Below are 23,542 nucleotides of genomic sequence, written 5' to 3'. Positions count from 1 at the left end.
CAAGGGGTCAAGCCCCTCGGGCAGAAGTCCAGACCCTGTTGAAGAAGGGTGCTCTCCAAGAGGTCCTCGACGGGTCCCCAGGCTTCTTCAGTCGACTCTTTCTTGTAAAGAAGGCGTCTGGAGGCTGGAGACCAGTCATCGACTTCTCGGCTCTGAACAAGTTTGTCAAACAAACTCCGTTCTGCATGGAGACCGCAAACACGGTCAGACTAGCATTGAGACCGCAAGACTTCATGTGTACACTGGATCTGAAGGACGCGTACTTCCAGATCCCAGTCCATCCGTCTTCAAGGAAGTACTTAAGATTTAGCCTAGTCAACAAGGAGTACCAGTTCAAGGTACTGTGTTTCGGTCTCTCCACAGCACCGCAGGTTTTCACCAGTGTGTTCACCCTAATATCTTCGTGGGCACACAGGATCGGCATCCGTCTCCTCCGTTATCTGGACGACTGGCTGATCCTAGCAGACTCGGTGTCATCCCTTCTTCAACACCGGGACAAACTTCTGGGTTTTTGCCAGGATCTGGGGATTATGGTAAATCTCAAGAAGTCCTCTCTGCTTCCCACTCAAAGACTGGTATACCTAGGCATGGTTATAGACACCAATCTCCACAAAGCCTTCCCATCAGATGACAGGATAGCAAGGCTGAGGAAGGTCGCAAGCCCTTTTCTCAGACGAGAAGAACTTCCAGCCCAATCATAGTTACGTCTCCTCGGTCACCTTTCATCTTTGGCTCGTCTAGTTCCCAACGGTCGCCTCAGGATGAGAGCCCTCCAGTGGCGACTTAAATCCCAGTGGAATCAATGCTACGATTCCCCGGACGTCATGATACCTATGAGACCTACGGAACAGACGGACCTCCAGTGGTGGGTGACAGACGAGAACCTACGAAGAGGAGTGGATCGTCTTGTCCTCCCCCCGGATTTTATGCTGTTTTTGGACACCTCAAAGAAAGGGTGGGGGCCCCACGTACTGCACCACATGACCTCAGGCTGTGGTCAGAATCAGAAAAGTGCCTCCATATAAATCTTCTAGAGATGAAGGACGTCTTTTTGCCCCTTCAACAGTTCCAACAATACTTGGCGGGTCACTCTGTGGTGGTGATGAGCGCCACCACCATAGTAGTGGCTTACATCATTCATTCGAGGCAAAAGGAATGTGCTCGCCGACAATCTGAGCAGAGCGTCTCAGATAGTGAGTACAGAGTGGTCTTTGGATCATCTAGTAGCCAACAAAGTCCTGACTTTGTGGGGTTTTCCGACTGTGGATCTGTTCACAACAGCTCTGAACTTCAAGCTTCCTCTGTACTGCTCCCCAATCCCAGATCCCAAGGCTCTCTGGCAAGATGCCTTCCAACAACGGTGGGACAATATCGACGTTTCGCCTTTTCCCCGTTCTGTCTGATGAGGAGGGTGGTCAACAAGACCAGAACATTGGTCAATCTTTTGATGACCCTCATAGCTCCGCTATGGCATCATGCGGAATAGTTTCCGGACCTTCTGCAACTCCTAACGGAGCTACCGAGAGAGCTCCCTCACGGCACAATCTATTCAGACAACCACATGCCAACATCTTCCACAAAGCCGTAGCTTCACTACGACTTCACGCCTGGAGACTATTCAGCATCTCCTCGCTGAGAGAGGATTTTCGCAACAAGTTGCGGTCAGGATGTCTGGACATCTGCGAAAGTCATCCGCAGCTGTCTACCAGACAAAGTGGAAAGTCTTCTGTGGTTGGTGTCGTGGAAGGGGTATCTCTCCACTTGATGCCACTATTCCAGCAATAGCGGAGTTCCTCGTGTATTTGTGGGAAGAAATGCGCCTTTCAGTCTCGGCAGTGAAAGGCTATCGCTCAGCCTCAAGTCTAGCCTTCAGGTTAAAAGGAATGGACATTTCTTCTTCGCTGGAACTTTCCCTACTGATACGAAGTTATGAACTTACCTTCCCTCAGTTGGAAGTGAGACCACCTCCATGGAACGTGGTTCGAGTTCTCAGGTCTCTTATGTCAGGATGTCTGAAAACTTTAAATCAATCAATCAGTCAGGTCTCTTAAGAGACCTCCCTATGAACCATTACGCCGGGCTTCAGATCGCCACCTAACTTGGAAGACGGTGTTCCTACTAGCTTTGGCTTTGGCTAAGCGTGTTAGCGAACTTCATGGTCTCTCGTATGACATCGTCCATTCAAGGGGATGGGGAGAGGTAACGTTCAGATTCGTCCCTGAGTTTATCGCAAAGACTCAGAATCCGGGAGTAGCGGACCCTCGGTTCGACTCCTGGATTTCGAGTCTCCGTTCTGTAACAGATGACCCAGACCATCTCCTACTATGTCCAGTAAGGAGTTTGAGGCTATATCTTTAAAGAACGGCTGCAGTCCGTCCCCATGTGCCAGCTTCATTCGTTAACACAGGGAGGACTAAGAGGAGGGTCACCAAGAACACCATCTCGGCATGGATTCGTAGGGTGATTCATCTGTCCCTAAATCCATACCCTCCTCCGTCACGTCGCCCTTGAGCACACGATGTCAGGGGCGTAACTACGTCTCTGGCCTTCAAAAAGAATTTTTCAGTGTTGCAGGTCCTTCAAGCTGGGGTGTGGAAGCATCAGACAACCTTCACAGCCCACTACCTGCAAGACGTGACCCACAGGAGGCTTGTTACGTTCTCTATCGGCCCTGTGGTGGCTGCACAACAGCTGGTTTAAAACCTCAAGCTCCTTATTGGACAAGTAGCAGAAGGTTGAGGGCATTGTTACCCGGTTTTAGTCTGCATGAATGAAAAGGTTTGTCTGGCCCTTATTCTTTTCTTCATCATCCCCTCTCTTGGGGAAAGCAGCATCCTGAGTTCTCTGCATAGCTGACCTCAAACCACTACAGGTAAACCATGTTTCCTTGTGTTCCTATTATTAAGTTAATTCTGTCACGTCCCCATACCCTAACGAGGTGGTATTGGGAGAGTCCTAGTCTAAAGTTTCCATCTAAAGAACTTCAGATCAAGTTCCTAGGATGAATCACACTTTGTTATACCTTCACACACAGCTTGCGTAGGCCGCAGTCCTTGCGTAGCAATGTTCTAGCGAGGTGCAGGGACTCCTTATTTCTTGGGTGCCGACACACTCAAATAACGACCCCTGGGCAAAGCCAAAAAGCCTGTACTGGCTGGGACGTCCACCCTTCCTAATGGGTGAGTCACCCCTATTAAATAGTGTGGTTTGTATGTCAGTTACGGAACAAATGACAAATTCGTAGAAAATTTGTATTTTTCCTAACTATACAAACCTTAGCTATTTAATCAAACTTGCCCACCAGCCCTATCCCCCTTGAAGTCCTACCTCCAAGCAAAGTGAGGTCAAGCACAGGTGTGTGTGGGTGGGGGGGGGGGTAACAAGCTACCCTCCCCTTCCCCCGCTAACTAGCGGTGTGGGTAGGAAACCCGTGTTAAATTTTAATGGCTCATCATTTCAGCTACGCCGAAAGTGATACCCCTATTAAATAGCTAAAGTTTGTATAGTTAGGAAAAATACAAATTATCTACGAATTTGTCATATTTTGTCTATCCTTAGAGATCCAAAAAGAAGTGAAATTGAAGCTATTTTACATTATGCTACTGTATTCCTGTATGTGCTGCCTAAAACGAATACCATTCTTTTGTTTAAGTTTCATTGTCGATCATAACAAACTAAGGTATTTACATACGAGTATCGGTGTAGTTTTTGCAGCAACAGATATCTTACTAAAGTAGGGGTTATTAATGATGGTGGTTTTTACTAATACAGTACTGCATTAAAGACATCATCATCTTGGCTTTCGCCCTGCCAAAACTGTGTTTTGTAGATGTTATTTCTAAACTGTACTTGCTATTGGATTTTTGTACTGTTTATCTTTAGATGTAAAATTCTCCGACCTTCCCACTGATATATATATCATGTTGTCTTATATTTGAAGCTTTGCACTATCTTTGTAAAAAAATATAAGAAACACAGATCGGCAGTCAGAGTTGGACCCTTTGTGCATGCTTAGCTTCCTGCCCTACCCAGGCACTCCTTTACTGTCCGCACGCCTTAATGTGGTTAGATCTCGGTTGTCTCTCATTCGCGCCCTCACAACTGGTGACCTCCCGAATTGGACGGTAACTTTGCAGTTTTGGCTAACCATTAACGGACTCATTATGGCTGTGTCACTTTCAGAAAGCCTTTAACGAAACCATACGACGCTTCAGTTAGGCTTTCTGAAAGTTCCTTTCCCAGGTCGATATAAAAAAGCCACTAACGGACTCAACACGGCGCAAAACTCTTGCGCTCTAGCGTTTTTTCCCGAGTGGTTTGGCCCTGCCATTTATGTGTACGCAAAAACACAGGAACCTGACACCCTGAACGGACTAATGACGGCGCTCGTCGCGTTTTGGTGTGTGAGGCGGCATGAATACAATGTAACTAAGATCAAACAGGCTTATTGCTTGCGAGACTAACTTCATTAAGGCGTACGAACGACAAAGGAGTGCCTGGGTCAGGGCAGTGACCTCCTCACGCACAAAGGTCAAGTCTGACCGGTGATCTGTGTTTTTTAATATTTTCACAAAGGTATTGGAAAGCATATGAAATGACATATGACATGATATATACATAGGTGAGAAGGCTGGTAAATTCTATATCTAAAGATACATACAAAGATCCCATAGTCAGTATGGGTTAGAAATAATGTTTAGAAAACATGGATTCGGTGGGGCAAAATCCGGCAAGATGATGTCTTTACAATATTGTTTTAATTACTTTATCTTTAAAAATTGAAAATAAATGAAATTTTTTTTTTTTCCCCAATCATAATGAACGTATTACACATCCAAGTGATAACTAATGGTAGTAAGAGGTTTTTGTAAAGACGTTGTTATTACAAGTATTGTGTTTTCTCAACAACGAATTACCGCTAATGATAGTATTATGATTTTACGGTCATAAGACCATTGGAAAACTGTTACAAACAATATATTCTATTCCTAAAAATATTTTTTCCTAATCTCAGTTCCAAGTCAATTTAATTTATTAGATACTTGTAACCCCATATATTATGGAACCTCGGGCAAAAAGTAGAAAGTATGAAGCTAGTTTTAAATCAAATGTTGCATAAGCAGCCAAGAAATTGAACAATTGTGTTGCCGCTAGAACATTCGATACGACAGAGATGATGATGCTAGACTGGATAAAGTGAGGATAATTTTAATTATGGTGGTATTTTAATGAAGAATTAATACGTGAATCTAATTTTTATTACTGCCATCATTAGTGCTATTAGAATTATTGAAAGATAAAGATAAAGGTTGCTGAGAATGCAACCAAAACTCGATGTTTACATTTAGTCAGCTGAACCTCATAGATATATTAGTTGATTTCATTGTTGATATGGAACCTCAAACAGGCTATTTATCATGAACTTATGCCAATTTGTAAGGTAAATAATGTTTGGTTACCTTTATTATCAGTTATCGTACCAAGGTCTCAGCTAGCCTCCCGATAAACATCAGTTGGAATTCAAGGTATGATTTTGATATCTGTTGTATAAGACGACCACTAATTTTTAGGGTGGAATTTTAGGATTTAATGGTCATGTTATATGTGGAAATATAATATTTACATTTTTCATAAATGTATTAACATGGTCTGGGAGGAGAAAGCCTTCGCCACTAAGCCAGAATTTTCTTAATTACTGAGGGGAAATACTTATTTTCCCTACTGCGGCTGGAGCCCTGCCCCTCATATCTATTCACGAATAGATGTGGAATGGAATGGCCACTCGATCAAAGCCATTCCATGACCCTTTCTTGCTCGCCAGCATTATTAAGCATGGAAGCCATGCTATTATCCTTTTTTACTCTCTGGCATTGTTGAGCATCGAGTTTTGACTACTTTGTAGGTAGGGCGAGAGATTTACTTGTATCCTAGTTTATACTTCCTTCTGTAGTCCTTGGCGTATTGAGAGTCTTGCCTATCTAATGATGGTTAGGGGAAGTGATTACCTAGTATGGTGGTTTCAATTAAGTTGGCCTACTCCCAATTGTAATTTCTTTCATGTTTACATGTAGCAGGGTGGAAGTATGGTACCTTGGGGAATGAGTTAGGTAGACTCCCTTCCAAATGGAGATTACTAATACTATAATCATTTTCATTTAGGAAATATCTGAAGCAGATTAGTGTAATTAGGATTTAAGTGTAATTAAGGTGAGTGCAGTAATCTTACCATATCAAGATGGTGCAATCCCTGTTGCCATTATCATAGCACTTGTTGTGGCTCCCTACTGACTTTTGTTATCAAGCAGATAGTATGTTTTGACTTGGAACAGAATAGACAGAGGGATAGGCACATCAGTACTGGGCATCTTACCAATTACCACTAAAATGTTGCATCCATGTACTAAAGGCATGTGTTTATTGAAATGAAAGAAAATAGGAAAGTTTTAAAGAATTCTAAAATTTTACGGCCTAATGTTTATTAAACCGAGGTAGAAGTGAGAGGCTTGGGTGGGCATATCCTAATTTGGAGACTTTTCCTTCTGTCCTAGAGTATTGTAGTGAAGAGACCAGCATCCCGTCCTCAACCCAAACCACCCCAGTCGGCCAAACAAGTTCCCAAGAGAGGATTAAAGGCAGCAATCCCAATCTTTTCAGTTAGAGCCTTCTTCCCCAAGAGCTTTGGGATTTTTCTAGAGAAAAAAGAGCACTTGGAGACAACTGAAATGAGGGATGAGTACTGGTTCATTTGGAAGAGGTAAATGACCTTAACAAGGAAGGTCTGCAGGTTAGGAGTCATCCCTGTTTTGAAACTTTTCTTAGTGAAGACAGAACATAGCCTGGAAAGATCTGGGTTGGTCATGGCCCCCCAAATTGCCTCCATGACAATAATTCTTTCCAGAAAAATGCTGGAATTCGACACTTGTCAGCAAAATGCTGGGAAAAGTCATCGTGGAGAAATGCCAAAATTCTAAAATTCCAGTAAAGACTGTTAAGCGTACGGAAGAAAAATTCCCTCGAAAGTAGTGATCCTTAACCTGTCACATCAACAAATATAGATGAGACGCATTCAAAATGACGTCCGTTACAAATGTCTGCCAATTACTTGCCTAGGGGGTTGGACCTATGTTATACATCTCAAAGATGCTTATTGGTATTTCCATATAGCAGCCACACTTTTGACCATTTGTAAGTAGTTCTTACAGGTTCAAAATAATGCCCTTCATCCTCAGTATGGTTTCAAGGGGTTTTAAGAAGCTAGTAAAGCCAATGTCAAACTACTTAAGTTGCAAGGACTAAAGATCATTGCCTACTTGAATGACTGGTTATTCTGGGTGAAGGCAAGAGAACTATGCCTTACATCAACAAATCGAGTCCTGCAAGTTCTTTAGGACTTGTGCTTCTAAGTCGGTTTAAATAATCAGAACTAGTTCCAGAGAGGACATTCCAATGGCTAGGCCTGCATTGGAACATGTTAAAAGCCACTTTCACAAGGTTGATGGTTTTCTTTGGAGTCTTTTTTTTCCTCAGGTGCCAACTTGAGATCTTGGGTCTTCTTCAATTTGCCTCACTAGTCAAACCAATTCTGATGAGGTAGAAAGACCTAATTTGGTGAAGGAGAGAGGCTTGAAGGGGATATAGAGTGATTCCATTTGCCTAGTCATTGCTAAAGATTTCCGAGACATTTAAACCTCACCTAAGTCCCTCTTCATGTCAGTTCCATTGGCTCCTCCCCAATAACCATGATCCTTCATAGAGATTCCTCCAAGTCACTCAGAGGAGATAGACAAGTGTTTGGGAAGTAGTTCCCTCAGTTTGCAGTATTTCACATAAATATGTTAAATTGATGGCGGTTTTCTCAAAATTGAAGAAGCTTGCAATATGAGAAAGAAATCTTGTATCCGGAATTTCATAGACAACCAGGCAGCAGTCTGTTGTGTCTCACGAGGGTAGGATCCTGCTTAATAATTCTCCCAATTATAAAGCTCCATCAGAAAAGGGATATATTCCTCTCTCCATATCACCTGTTGGGTTCTTTAACGTGGTAATGGATGCCCTTTTCAGACAAATGTCCCTGACCACTATAGGTCATTGAATCAGGGCTCTTTCTAGGAGATCCTTAAGATTATTCTGGATTTTCAAGTGGGTTTGTTTGCAAAAGAAAAAGGGAATCACCAGCTTCCGCTTAATGTTGCTTCAAGTATGGATCCTCAGCGAGTTGCAACAGATACTGAAAATTTGGACAGGAAATAATGGTCTTTAATTTTTGTTTCCTCAGTGTGTGGTTTTGAAGGTTTTGAAGATCCATCCAGAATTTTCAGGGACAGCTGTGCTGGTAGCACCACTGTTTTTAAACAGCCCTTTGTTTCCCCTACTTTAGCATTTAAGCCTGGAATCACACCCTCTGGCTGTATCAGAGTGTAGGGAATCAAAATATCATTGCTTCCTTCTTTTTGACCCAGAACTTCCATCCTTAGATTTTCTTTCCTGTATTTATGGAAAAGTGTGTTCAGTATACAATGTGACTTGTTTGATGAGATATAAAAGGTCTTCTTCCACCAGACGATGCCAGTTGGTATGAAGAGCATGAATGACCTTCCTGGATAAGTTCCCCTGCCAGATAATCCTAGACTTCAAAGTTTCCTTATTAGTCCACTTCCTTAAACAAAGGAAACTTAGATTTAGACTCGGACATGTTCCTCAAGATTACACCTTTTGCTTTAGAATGATGCTCCCAGCCAACCTCACTATCTTGACTTCTCAATAGACTGCTTTCATTTTTTTACTAAGTTATTTTGTTAACCACAAGGAATTATTCTAGGCGGCTATTCTTCTAATACCAGCTTTATCTTAGGGAGCAAGAGTCCTCAAGCTTGCTGCATTACGTAGAGAACAGAAGTTCCTCACCCAACATTCCTGGTTACCTCTTGATTCTGACTCCTGGCCTCCTATTTTTAACAGAAAATGAAAAGCTTGTTCAGAGGTAGGATCCTCCAAATCACGTCCCATTTTTGTTGGATGGCAATCCCTCTCCAGCATCTACCCTGTAGACTTAGCTTTAGAGATCCACATCTTAAGAAGGTAGTCTTTTTTTTAAAATACCCAGACCAGCAAGGCCCTCTTTACAGGGGCTGTTAATATTATATTAACATCCCTCATCAAAAAAGCAGATACTCTGTGAAAAAAATCTCTTCCTCATCGGAATTTCTAGTAATATACAATTTTAGGACATCCAGAGCTTTATGAGTTTGTCTGGCTATTGTGTTTTTGTAAAACACTGCTTGAAACAAATCCCAGCGGTACATGGAAACAAATCCCAGCGGTACATGCTTGCTTGGTTGTCAGCTCGTTCAGGACACATTAGGTACCCGGGATAGAGAGGAAACCTCTCATCCTGATCCCTTAATAGATAGGATAACCATGTCTGGATCTAGCTCCTCCCCCTTTTATGAGTTGAGTGTCAACTTGATATTTTATGCCAACCCTGATATCCACAAACTAATAGATTGCCCGTTTGGAGTTTATTGTTGGTTATGCTACGCAAGTGTACTCTGTTTCTTTGTATTAGTTCTTGGAAATCACACAGCACATTAACCCCAAGAAAGTTGTTTTGACAAAAGTAAAACCTAGATATGGGCAGGTGCTGTATGGTTTCCAAGACCCGTCCTCCTCCAGAGTCTCATGGAGGTATATCACCTACTCCAAATAGTAAAGATGGTACTGTAGTTGAACGCATACAAGCGCCAAGGAATCTTTTGTCTCCAGTATATTGGTTCTTGGTGATAACATGTTATCGGTTGTCCAACATATTTCAGCATGAGAGTTACTGTGACTGATTTAATGCAGCCATCCATGGGTCTCCTTTTACTCACTGAGTCTGTGCTATGCATGTTACAAGAACCCTAGAGCAGGAAAAACTCTTTCTTTGGTATTTTCTATTATTTGATCCACTGTTCTGGCCTTCCACATAAAAGTAATTATAAACAACACCTTCCCAAAGAGATTTTTCTTTTGTTAAAATTCCTTATTAAATTCTACGGTATTATATTTTATAATAATTATAGACCTCAAATTAAAGAAATTTACATCTGTTCAGATTGTTCCCAGAAGCTGAAAATTACCTGTCAAATGTATGCACCATAAGTATTATACCTGGACTCAACAGAATTCATTGAAGCCTCCTGGAACTATGAATTTAGTTTTCATATTTAGATCCAACTTATTGTTTGGCATGGATTGGCTTTATTCATTATTTTAACATGCTTAATATCATTGCATGGACACAATATTTCTGTGCATTTCATTTAATGTAGAACCAAAATTCATGAAGCCCTTGAAATTCCCTGTACTGAAAGATGGCGCGGTCCCGGGGGACAAAGAGAATCCAGGTATACGAAAATAGTAATTGAAAAATATTTTAGTTGTATGGCTTACCATTTTTGGGGTATTTTTTGCACTAACCTTGCTTTGTGTCAAGTAATTTTACTTTGCTTATAATTTCAATTTGTAAGGTATGTTGGTTTCTGTTAAAGATTCTTTTTGTCTTTATTTATCGGGTCTGTTATATATCAGCCATTTTACTCGCATTTAAAAAATTAAAACCCAATTTAAAAAGGAAAAGTCACTGGAGTTTTTTATTGGGGGGGTTGCAGTTACTAGAAAGTATTTTTTAGCCTTGGAATCTTTATTTTACAAATTTGTGTCTCGCAATCGGTGTAGAAAGGAATTTTAATTGTCCTATATTTCTTTGCTTGTCTCAGTCGTTTATTTTTCTATTTGCTTAATTTTTTGTATATACCTGTTGATTTGTTTGTTAGTCTTTCGGTTCATAATTATATCCTTATTGGAATTTCTTGTATTGCAGTTGAGTTATATTGAGGATAGATTGGGAAATTATAGTGTTAATAAATAAAAAATGTTCAACTGTTTTTACATATGTATTTGTAATTCTACAACTTTTTTATAATTAAATAATTCAAATACAATATAATTGAATCTTTATCTTTTATAGGGAGAGGAATTAACATGAGCCCAAAATTCCAAGATCTAGTGGGGGAAGATACAAGAGAATAAAGAATTGCCAACCCTTGCCCAACATGGTATCCCAAAGAGCAGAGGTGGTGAAGCAAACCGCAACAACAAGGAGGGGGCCAGCAGAGCATACAGTCCGTAAGAGGTAGCAACTGAGCAAAGATAAAGTGTCTTGAAGACGAAGAAATGTAGCAGAGCACAAAGTCTGCGATAGGAGGTGATCAGGCAGCACATAGAATCCTCAAAAGGCTGATAACGAGCAAATCAACTTAACAGAGCAGATACATAGAAATGTATTTAGAGCGCAAGTTTGAACCGTAGCACAGTGTCTTAAGATGAGAGCAGCTGAACAGAGTGATAAAGAGAAGGAGATATAGCCGAGGAAAAAATTCCAAAGAGAGTTCCAAAAGATGAGGAAAGCACGGGAGGTGGGCAGCAATCCTGACAAAGTCAGACAAAAGAGAAGGAAACATAGCCAAGTCCCTAGTTTATAGAGACATGGTGCAATAGAAATCTGGAAGATGAGGAGTGCAGAACGGGATGAAAGCAGAATAAGAGACCTGGAAAGGAAGTGTAGAAGAAGAATCCTGTAGAAGTGGCAATGGCAAGGCGTTCTAAAGAACTGGTCATGGTGTTGCCGATGAGTGACATAGAAAGGGAGCAGAGAATTCATAGCAGAGCACAAAATTCTGGAGAGGAGATGAAGGAGAAGAAAAAGAATGGAACTAGTGTAAGCTTTAAAAGGCTGGAAAGTGTAATCTTGAAAAGGCTGGAAAGTTGTTTTTCAAGAGGAGTAGACATAACCATGCATGAGTGCTAAAAAGAAAGGGAGGAGTGTGTGTTCTGATGATGATGAGAGCATGACCAAAGTGAATGGGAGGAGTGCCATCTTGACAGAGCTGGATATAGCATTGAAGAGAAGTATTTCCGTGCATGTACCCTGAAGAGAAAGGGAGCAAAGCATACAGTCCTGGAGAGGAGACAAGAAGGGTAAAAGAGCACACAGCTGAACATATTGAGTAGACAAGACTGTGGACCAGACTTAAAAAGTAAGGGTGCAGAGCAATCCTGACAGCAGTTGTAAAGATGAGCAATCCTGACAGCAGTTGTAAAGATGTGGCTATGTAGAAAAGGAGGAGAGCATACCTCACAGCAGTCGAGAAGAGAATAAAGCGCAACAATTCCCAAAGAGAAACAGAGCAGCAATCCAAATTTAGCGATGAAGAGGAGCAGTATAGACGAGCACAAATCCTAAAGGGAAAGGAGGCATAGGAAGTCTTGAAGACGAGGCGGAGGCGGCATAGAAGAACGCAGTCTTGAAGTGCAAGATGAGGCGACCTAGCAGCATTGCCGAGCACAAATCCTAAAGGGAAAGGAGGCATAGGAAGTCTTGAAGACGAGGCGGAGGCGTCATAGAAGAGCACAGTCTTGAAGTGCAAAATGAGGAGACCTAGCAGCATAGCTGAGCACAAATCCTAAAGGGAAAGGAAGCAGAGTGTCGTGAAGACGAGGAGGAGGCATAGAAGAGCACTGTCTTGAAGTGCAGGATGAGAAGACCTAGCAGCATAGCCGTGCACAAATGGGAAAGGAAGCAGAGGGAGTCTTAAAGACGAGGAGGAGGAGGCATAGAAGAGCACAGTCTTGAAGTGCAAGATGAGGAGACCTAGCAAAGAGCTAGGTGTAAAGCATGGGATGTGTACTGAAGATAATGTCGTAGTCCTGAGTAGGGAATTCTGATGTGGTGGTGGAATACCAGTTCAGTTTTGATATCTTTAAGAAATTGGCGGCATTGTCCACTGAAGAAATGCAGACAAAGAAGTACTAAAGAGGGCAGTTTGTCTCGAAAACGGGAGCAGTGGTCCATCATAGACTCCTGAAGAGGACAGGTTACCACTGCATAGTACCCAATGCAGAGTCCTTAAATGAGGCACAGCATCCAAGTGTCCTGGAAAGAGCAGTAGTGTGTAAGTAGTCTGTAGTGTGGGGGGCATCACATGAAGAGCAACATTGATGAAATTGTACAAAATAGTTTTTTGAAATACTTTAATTTTTAGTAACTGGTAGAAAATCTTAAATAAACTTGTAAATATATCTTACGTAAGTTGCAACAATAAATCTAAAGTGGATGTAATTTGTTTTATAACTATCAGCCCATTTAAACAAGTCACTTGGTTATAAACTAAAATATGCTTAATTATTGCATTCTTACCTGTAAAGATATTTTCCATTATGTACTTGACAATTATTCACTGTTCCTTTTCCCCACCATGCATCTCCATCTAGTTACCATCCTAGTTTTGCAATATATATACCAGGCAGAGAAACTTCCTCTAATGCAGCATGTGTAATCTTCCCACAAAACCAAGCAAGCTGTAAGTTAGTGTTCTTGATTATACGAGTGATTGAAATAGTATATATTACTCATTACGCTTCATACAGATGATGATTCAAAACTATGGCTGTAGTAGTTACAAAATAGTCAATATTTACAAAATATTTACAAAAACATATTTCTACTCACCATGTTCTACTTCCACAGTCTATGATACATAGACCATTGAGAGAGTGGCTCCTGTAGGAACAAACCTCGCCACCTATAGCAATGCATTTCCTGCTCTTGAACTGTATTTTGGCATTCACAATTTATCTGTTCCTGAAAAGAATTTCACATAAGTAAAGATATCGGGTTTTATTTCATTTATTATCAAGCACAATTTACGGTTGTCATAATGCTGCTATTTAGAGGAACAGATTATTATTGCTAGGTATGTTACAACCATAGTTGTTAAATCAGGATGCTATAGCCCAAGGGTCCTGATGGGGAAAAATAGCACAATGAGGACAGGAAAAAGTATGAGAAGCCATTAATGAAGAAATTAATCTTTAAATTAGTAATGGCACTCAAATAGGTGATAAGTCAAATTATGAAGACTATTCATGTCAGCCTGTTAACACTCGCTGCAAATTTGAACTTCTTGAGTTTAACCAATTCAACTAATGTTTAAGACTATCATTCCACAATTGGTCACAGCTATAATGTAACTTCTAGAATAACAGGTATCTTGTCTTTCTGTATGATGGAGAAGGCAAGACTTAACACAAAAATAGAAAGATCCAAAGGCAAAGGATGGTCAGAATTATGAAAAAATTTATGCAACACGCATAAAGAAATAAATTAATTAGTGTGCTAGATATTAACATCAAGATCAGGAATAATTTAATAGGCTAGAAGTTCTTGTCCAACTAAATGAGTCTGCAGATGAATACCAGACAGGAAAAACTACTCAAAACAAGTTAGTATGAAAAAATTAGAACATTACAGAATAGATTGATCAGCATAAGTTTTAAAATGACTATAAGCAATTATTTTGTGCAATTGAAGAAGAAACAAACTAAATGAGTTTTGCAATAGTAAAGATGCTATCAAGAATCACACCTAAAATTTCAATAGATGTGTATAGTTAAAGAAACACCATCAATGCAGAATCTATGTAGATGTCTAAGAGTCAGTGTCCTTGACCTACTAACAATCAAACTGATTTTTGTTAGGGTTCAACTCCATGCCCCTTAATTTGCAGATATCTGGCTTGTACCAACCATTCTGTGAAAGCATTTCATGACTGGCTTAAATTTCTAATGCATAATTTTCTTTTAAAAATAATTACCTTATTGAAGCAATCTATCAATGTGAATGGAGACGTCTATTGGGCTTGTTCACCAAGGTAAAATTAAATTTTATATTGTATTAATGAAGATAACTTTCAAAATTCTAAAACAAATTTAATTTATTACAGCATTTAAACTATTTTAGTTCTTAGGTCAACCTTTGTTAGTAGGTTTTTGCACTCAAACCTAATCAAGTTTTGTTCCTATGTCAATGCAAACCACCCTCCTTTAGTAGGAGTAAGATTCTGGCGAAAGCAGTTTGCGGCCAATGAAGACTTATCAAAAGTTCTGGCAGCCACCACTCAATAGCCACCAATTGTACGGGTCTGTCAGTATACAGAGCCTTCATCATGATTCTGGCCGTCGAGCTGGAGACTTGTTCTTGATGCTTTCCAGCCGAACTCAAGTTTGTCATTTTTATTTTTTCACTTGCATAACAAGTAGAACAACAAAGGAGAATGCAGACGTGTCCAGGGCGGTCGGATCCACGCTGCGAAACTTATGAGTGGGTAATCCTCATCCTTCATGACCCTTGTATAGAGAGCACCACATCACTTCAGACTTCCCTCGTGATGTGTGATGGGAGTGGTTGTCCTCCCAGTGGGTAAGATTTTGGATGAGGAGTTAAGATATCTAAGCGCCATCATCCTCCCTCAGGTTCATCCTCTCGTGTCGGGAAAATCGACGACATCCCGACTTCTGACACCATTAGAAGGGAAATGAAATATTCCAATTGACCAAGAAATTGTGTATAGAGTTTGTCTGCAATCGGACCTTAACATTTAAAATTAAGGGTATCAGTCAGCAGATACATTCAATTGTAGAAAACCTTGAGTATGCGCAGCCCCACCCTAACGATACCCCTAGATCCCCTATTTCCACATATAGTATAACTAGGTAAACTCCATCCCAAGAACAATCATATACTGTAAGGATATATTAAACCTGATAGCCTAATGGAATCGCCCCAGCCTGGCGATCTGCCACACTGGAGTTCGAGTCCTCCTCAAGCTGGATAGTTTCTTGTAGTGTCTGCAACCTCATCATCCTTGTGAGCTACAGATGGGAATTTGGGAGGAGCCCACAGGTCTATCTGCTGAGTCATCAGCAGCCATTATCTGACCATCTGACCCTCCCTTGTCCTCGCTTGAGTGAAGAGGGCGCTTGAGGACTATCATATGTATATATGGTCAGTATCTAGGGCATTGTCACTACCATTTGCCTCTGTCATTCATGAGCAGAATTTAAACCTTTAAAATGTTAAGGGAAGATTGCATACAATTTGTCAAAGAATAAACCTTGGTTGTGGTTTAGAAATGAGTACAGTAATGCCTAACGCAAAACCTTGGGACAACAAAATTGCTTTGGTTATGAACATAAAATAAATGATTTTGCAATCTTAATTCTACCTTTACATTACACTTTTCCTTACCTAATTTGGCTTCAAATGTTCTCCATCATTCACACAACCATTTTGTGCTCATTAAATCTGATGAGAGCAGTAGTAGTATTTTGATCTTCCTCTCTTACACCAATATTGACTCGACCTGCAAAAGTGTACAAAATCAAAAACCATAGCCTTCAATTTGGCAACACTCAAAATTGTAAATAATAATTCTTTTTCTGGGCTCCGACCTGTGCCGCGCAGTGAAATACTCCTAGAGCACTATTTCTAAGGAATATAACTGCTATATATTACCAGAGAAAAAAAAGCATAGGAATGCCAGGTTGAACCCAGCTCGCTCACCTATATAAGGTGTCGGTATAAAATACTGGGGCGTGATAATTCACAACCAGAGGTCTCGCACTATTTAGATATCTCCTCTTCAAAATCCCCGCCACAGCGAGGTGCCGTTCAACACTACTACCACTAACCCAACCCACGCCAGTGACTTCACTCCTTTATAGCACTTGTTGTTATTAAGTCCAACATGTTTTTTTCTCGTGTTTATCCTTGGATTTATCATTATTTTATAATCGATGGCCGATTCCCATGATACCCCATCGAAGTTAAGTACTTTATCCATGAATGTTAGCGAGATTGGGCAGTGTAACCTCTGTTTTTATTAATGGAGAAGTGTTTATATATGAACGGCGTCCCCGTTCTTACCGTTCATGGTTCGGCTCTGCCCTTTTTCTCGTTAGTTCGTCAGTCATTAATATTTGTTCGAACTTTTAGGAGTTTTTTCCTTACATTTATATAGTACACCGTCTTTATGCTTTCATCTAGCATTAATTTTATGTTATCCTATGATATCAGTGTTAGCGTTTCATCAAGGAGTAGGTTATGTTGGTATGCCTGCATTCGTGCATGTTGGTGGATTGCGTCACCTTTGAGATTGTTTCGCTAGTTCTAGGAAGACGACCATCTCACTTATTATTATTAAACATTTTAGTTTTATTTCGTACGCTCCACCTAGTTTTACATTTGGTTCGAGTGGGACTCTCGCGTATTTTGTTGTTTTTACTCTTCGATCTACCGCTTCAGTAACTAGGTTGGTACCCCTGCTTTCCATCTGCTGATGGCGTCATGCTCCTCCCTTACCACTCACCACTCGCCCGAGTCCCTCTCTCGCCATATTATTTCTGAATGTCTAACCTTACTTACGTGATTTCGCTTTTAATTCATTAATAATTTTTATGTATTTGTGCATTGATATTATATTTATTGCTTTACTCCGTTATGATCATATTTTTGGGATTTTCATGTCATGTTGAGGGGATCTCCAGTTGGTAGCCCTGTCTACCACTACGCACTGGTGATTCCCCGGTACCATACCCCCCCCCCCACAGGTTGGGGAGGCTATTCCATCCCCCCCTCCTCCAGTGTACACCCTTCCTCTCACTCGATGGTTGTTGGTTATGACATACGGGTCAAGTATGCTTGTTCCTCAGTCTTCCCTCAACGTTCCGACATATTGAGGACTGAGTGTACCCACGGGGTGTGACTTAGTCTCATTCATTCATACCGGGCTGTTTCGTCTCCTCCCCTCCCGTCGCCCCGATTGGCCATCGGTCGGGGGAGGGGGAGGGCCGGGACCACCGGGGACTATCACACGTGATTAGTCGGTATGACTGCACCTTGGTGTAACTTTTGCTTTTAGCTATGGTTGTAAGAATGAGCACTTATATTAGGAGTGTCCCCACCTACGGTACCTCCTGCTATTATCGTCCGCATAGGACTTATTAATATCCCATATCATTATATTATATTCTACATGAATCATTACCTTCGTCCCGGTACCTCTGGTTGGGTAGTGGGGGTTCCATTGGCTCCCCCCCGCTCTCCCGTGGTACCCTCCCGTCATCAGACATCGGAGCCTTCGGGCTCTTAAATACAAGATCTGTTGACACTGACACAGTTTTGATTAATATCCTCCCTCCGGGAGCCCTATTCAATTACAGACATTAGTTTTAGATCATAACTGGAGTTTTCTATTTATGTATTTTAAGGATGTATCTTAGGTTACTTTAAGTTTACTTTAAGTTACTTTTAAGTTTACTTTAAGTTACTTTAAGTTTACTTTACCAACTGTCTGTTAATTTTTATAATTTTTTCCCCGGTTACTATACCGGTTCGAAATTTTGTTCATAGCCTTTTGTCCCGATTTCATATCGGTCTATTTTAAGAATCCGGAACACCCGGATCTTTTTAGGTTATTAACCTATTATGGGATACTCACGTATCTGTATTTTATTCTATACTTCCCAAGTAGCGACGGGATAGTGTATTTCAAGCTATGACAATATTATTTCATTGATAACCTTAACTTATTACGGGATTGTTTTAACAATGTCAGTTTATTTATAAGTTATTCCCCGGTTACTAAACCGGTCCTAGAGTTGTTCATAGCCTTTTGTCCCGGTTTCATATCGGTCTACTTTAAGAACCCGGAACACCCGGATCCTTTTAGGTTACTAACCTATTATGGGACACTCGCGTATCTTTATTTTATTCTATACTTCCCAAGTAGCAACGGGATAGTATATTTCTCGCTATGACAATATTTTTTCATTGATAACCTTAACTTATTATGGAATTGTTTTAACAAAGTCAGTTAATTTATGATAAGTTTTTCCCCGGTTACTGTACCGATCTGAATTTTGTTCATAGTCTTTTGTCCCGATTTCATATTGGTCTAATTCAAGAATTGGGAGCATCCGGATCTCTTTAGGTTACTGACCTGCTATGGGATACTTAGGTATCTTTATGTTATTCTATACTTCCCCAGTACCGACGGGATAGTATATTTCGCGCTATGACAATATTATTTCATTGATAATCTTCACCTTTTATGGAATTATTTTGACAATGTCAGTTAATTTATGAAAGTTTTCTCCCCGGTTATTATACCGGTCCGAAATTTTGTTCATAGCCTTTTGTCCCGGTTTCATACCGGTCTATTTTAAGAATTCGGAACACCCGGATCTTTTTGGGTTACTACCCTACTATGGGACACTGTAGGTGCCCCTGTCGTTACTATCTATAATTATAACTTCGGATATATTATTTTGGGATTTTCATTTTATTTCCTTTGTGATTGATCGATTTAAACATTTATTCTCGATCTATTTATTTTACATTCCCAACGGAGTTACCTTGTTCATTAGTAACGATATACCCTCTTTCGGAGCTCGCAGTCTTCCATGACTTCTACCTTGGCGACTCTTTAGATCTGGGTTGGCGGGTTTGCCTGGAGTGTCAGGGCAAAGAGACCCTGTGTCTCTTCCTTTTAGGGTTTTCAAGGAAGCACGTGGCTGATGTCGGGCCACGTCCCGTTGTCCCTAAAGTTAAAGCTACCTGCCAGCCCTACCAAAGACTCACAGGTCTTCCAAATCACCAAACCAGTTAAGACTTCTCTTGGGCCGAGAGCGAAGCCCGGCCTGAAACCTACGACCCCGGAGGCTCCCTTTGATCCGGCAGCCCTTTCAAGATTGATGCATGGCCTCTCGTGGCATGGTTAGTTTCAACCTGACCTTTCATTAGAAGAGGCCAGCGACCGATCCCAGGGATGAGGTAGAAATTTATTTCTATTTGAACACGATGTTGTGCTGATATTTATCCATATATATACATATATATATAATTTACGGACCTCTGTAGCTCACTGGCTCAAACCTCGTGTCACATACCGAGTCACCACGATTATAGGATGGAAGATTCCTGGTGCCTCTGTGAACTTGACAATTGAATGGAATTATTGCCCATTAGGGGGAAGTGAGTGCTAAACCAGATAGCCTCATACAGGGTCTCATTTGTTATGGGCTACCTCAACAGCACAATATATCATCCCGGATGTCTCTAGGCTCCCGGAATTCGTCGAAAGCAATCCGTGGAAGGGGGCCTTGCGCTCTCCCTTCAAAGATGGTATGTTAACCATCGAAGGGTTTGGCACCCGGACTGTAGAAGATTTTGAATTCTACCCGCTGGGTCTACAGTTCCCTCTCTCTAGTTTCGCATGCCTTACCGAGGAGACACTCGTAAGGTTTGACAAGGTCCCCAAAGAAACCAAAATGTACCCAAAGGGGCAGGCTCAGTCCACCTGGGTCCGGCCCTTAAACGAGTGGGAGTGTGTTAACACTACGTTAACACCTCACAAGAGCCCGTACACGATGTTTCTAGTGGAGGAGTAAACCCCTACTCCGTGTGTCACTAAGATATCGGACCTTGCTCGGCAGGCAATAAACGAGGACAAGCCGTTACCGCAGCTGAAGGAAACGCATCCGACCTCCCTCCTGTCCCTGGGGGATCACGATTGCTGGGCTAACGCCCCGGCGACCTATGGGTAAATTAAGCGCTGACTGTGCTCTCATTCAGTTCAGTGAGTGGCTACCCAGGCTTCCGGAATCTCTGATATGCCTCGAGCTCGAAGCCTGTATGCGCCTGAGTAGACCTATCAACTCGGCTACAATGGCAGAAAAGACCTCTTTAATGTATGGAGAAGAACCACCTTTTAAGGTCTTGACAAAGTCATTACTTCAAACCTTACTGTCTGATTCCTACGACTTCTTTGCGGCCAGACGTCGTTGCTGTAGGCATGTCTTGTCTGAGGCCACTATCAGACATGAGCCTAACAAGCTCATTAAAGCCCCAGTCTGGAGCTGCTAGGGTCAATCAGAGCCTCAAGGTTCGATGGGCTTAGTCCCCAAGCACAAGTTCGAACCGGCCAGCAACCAATCTCGAGGTAGAAAGAGTCTGAGATCTTTCCATTCCTTCCAAACCGGCAGTCCCAACAGGTGGTTCAAACCATCCCGGTGGCACAAGGGAGTCAACCTTTCACTTCGAAGGGTCAACCCCAACAGCAATACGTGCTGGTTCCTCAGTCCCAAGTAGCAACTACCTCCTATGCTACTTCCCCAGCCCTTAGGCCCACCTTTGAACTCAGGGTGCTTTCCAGGGTTACCAGCGCCCCAGAGGCGCTAGCTCGAGAGGAACTTTTCGCAACAGCTACTCTCGAGGCCGAGGAGGTAAATCCGCAGCAAATCATTGGGAGTTCTCAGGTAGGGGTAGGACTTTACATCTTCCGGAACCGTTGAACGTTCAGCATTTGGGCTTTCAGTATAATTTCCAAAGGTCTGGGGTGGAGTTGGATAGAATGGCCCCCTCCACCAACCAGTTTTCATCAACATCCAACGGAAGAGCTAGTCTTATATGAAAACGATTTATTGCAAAAGGAAGCAATAAAGAAAGTAAATCGTTTGTAATTTCAGGATCACTTGTTCAGCGGGCCAAAGAAAGACTCAGAATAGCGAAGAGTAATCCTAGACCTGTCGCTTCTGAATTCTTACATTTAATGCGACAAGTTTCACATGCTGACCATCTCTCAGGTGCGGACCTTGCTTCTCTGTGGGGCCGTCACCTCCCCTATGGATCTTGCAGACGTTTGCTATCATGTTCCGAAAGCAAGGCATTTTCGTCCGTTTCTAGGCTTCAACTAGGCAAACTGCCTCACAGCAACTACAGAGTGATAATCTCTTACAACAGTTTTGGTTCCAAATCAACTTCGAGAAATCTCGTTTGGTCCCGAGGACAAGTTTCAATGGTTAGGATTCAATGGGTTCTATGCTCCCACACTCTGTCTCCCAACAGCCAAGAGGAACGATATAGCAAAACACAATACGTTTTCTCAAAGACAAATTGTCTTCCAGAAGAAATCAAGAGAGAATCCTGGGTGCCCTCCAGTTTGCCTCAGTAACAGATATACTACTGAAGGCCAGACTGAAAGATATAAGCCGAGTATGGTGCTCCAGGAAAACGGGTAATATCGAGACAAAGGGCTCGACTCCAACCAATTCTGAAGAAAAGACTTCAACCATGGACAAAGGTCAAAATCTGGCAAATCAGTTTCCTTACAATATCCACCCCCAAGCTCGTCATTTACACAGACGCCTCCCTAACAGGCGGGGGGGGGGGGGGGGGGGGGGGGGGGAATACTCTCAGTACACGAAAGTCCTGGGACTATGGTCGACAATATTCCGCCAACTTCATATCAATGTTTTAGAGGCCATGGCGGTATTTTTGACCTTAAGCAACCGGCTCCAGCCAAAAACCAACATATCAGGTTTCTTCTAGATAGATAGTGGCGGACGCACTTTCGAGGACAACTCCGCTGGAGTCGGAGTGGTCACTAGACCCAATGTCCTTCAGTTGGATTCTTTCTCAGGTTCCGGATCTCCAGATAGATCTGTTTGCAACAAAGTCCAACTACAACTAGAGTGCTACGTAGCTCCCAGCCCGGATCCTCGGGCTTACGCCACAGGCGCACTATCATTAGTCTGGAACACTTGGGAGAGAATTTACCTATTCCCACCAATAAATCTGTCGATGAAAGTGTTAGACAAGCTCAGGACTTTCAAAGGCCAAGTTGCTCTAGTAGTCCCCATCTGGCCCAAGCACAACGGGTTTCCCCTTCTGGTGGAACTGGGTCTCCACCTCGACAGATCCCCAATCCAACCTCGACAGATCCCCAATCCAATACTAACACAAGCAGTACAACTCGCTGTGTGTTAGCTTCCTCAAATTCAGAATGCCCTACCTTTCTGGACTTTATGAAATTTGCAGCTCAAGAGGTGCAGATATTGATCCTCAAATACGTTATTTTTAGAATCAGATAAGAGGGGATCCACCCTTCGACAGTATGATTCGGCTGTTATGAAACTTGCCAGTTTTTAAGGGACTCAAAGGTTGAGACAATGACTATGAATCTGACAGTAACCTTCTTCAGAATTTTATTTGAATCAGACTTAGCGACTTGTACTATTACCACAAATTAAGTCAGCCTTGAAGGTTTTACAATTGGCTTTAATATTGCCCTTACAGATTCATACTTCTCATCCATCCCGAGAACCTGCGCCAGATTGAAACCATCAACTCACCATAGCTCAGTTTCCTGGTTTCTGAATGACGTACTTAAGTTGGCTTCAGACACTCTTAACGAGACTTGCCATTATATTCCATTGGTTAGGAAATCCTTGTTCTTAATGAACCTGACTTCTGGCGCCAGAATATCAGAACTTTCAGCCTTGTCTAGAGATCCAGGTCATATTGAATTTCTCTCGTCAGGGGAAGTACTCCTTTCCCCTGACAAAAGATTTTTAGCGAAAATGAGGACCCCCAGGACAGACGGTTCCCCTGGAAGATTGTCCCACTTCCGCAGGACCCATCTTTATGTCCAGTAAACACTCTGGAAGCCTACTTAAACATATCTCCCGTTCAGTCCTCGGGGCCCTTACCCATTAGAGAAGGTGAAGAACCATCATCCTGAAAGGACTCAGACAGAAGATTCTGCATTTCACTAACGGGCTACCTAGAATCATTCCCACATCACTCCCTTACGTCCATGATATA

At 41.9% G+C, this 23,542-nt stretch overlaps 2 long non-coding RNA genes across 10 annotated transcripts in view; one reads left to right on the top strand and one right to left on the bottom strand.

Annotated features, from left to right (window-relative positions):
- LOC137621432 (uncharacterized) overlaps nt 1-11,777 on the top strand; it is a 40,992-nt gene extending 29,215 nt beyond the window's left edge. The window contains exon 3 of the long non-coding RNA XR_011040230.1: nt 11,009-11,777. This is a non-coding gene — a long non-coding RNA (uncharacterized lncRNA). The remainder of the gene's footprint in view (nt 1-11,008) is intronic.
- A 1,793-nt stretch (nt 11,778-13,570) lies between these two features.
- Nucleotides 13,571-23,542, bottom strand: part of LOC137621427 (uncharacterized) — a 315,539-nt gene continuing 305,567 nt past the window's right edge. For 8 of the 9 annotated variants that reach the window (XR_011040218.1, XR_011040223.1, XR_011040222.1 and 5 more), the window contains 2 exons: nt 16,127-16,241; nt 13,571-13,681 (listed from right to left, as the gene is read on the bottom strand). This is a non-coding gene — a long non-coding RNA (uncharacterized lncRNA). Of the gene's footprint in view, nt 13,682-14,234; nt 15,394-16,126; nt 16,242-23,542 lie in introns of those variants that run through there. The other variant, XR_011040217.1, reaches the window with a different exon arrangement.

Source organism: Palaemon carinicauda, chromosome 28, assembly GCF_036898095.1.
Source record: "Palaemon carinicauda isolate YSFRI2023 chromosome 28, ASM3689809v2, whole genome shotgun sequence".
Lineage (NCBI taxonomy): Eukaryota > Metazoa > Arthropoda > Malacostraca > Decapoda > Palaemonidae > Palaemon > Palaemon carinicauda.
Note: the sequence above shows the minus strand (reverse complement) of the source record. Positions and strands in the feature narration are given on the sequence as shown.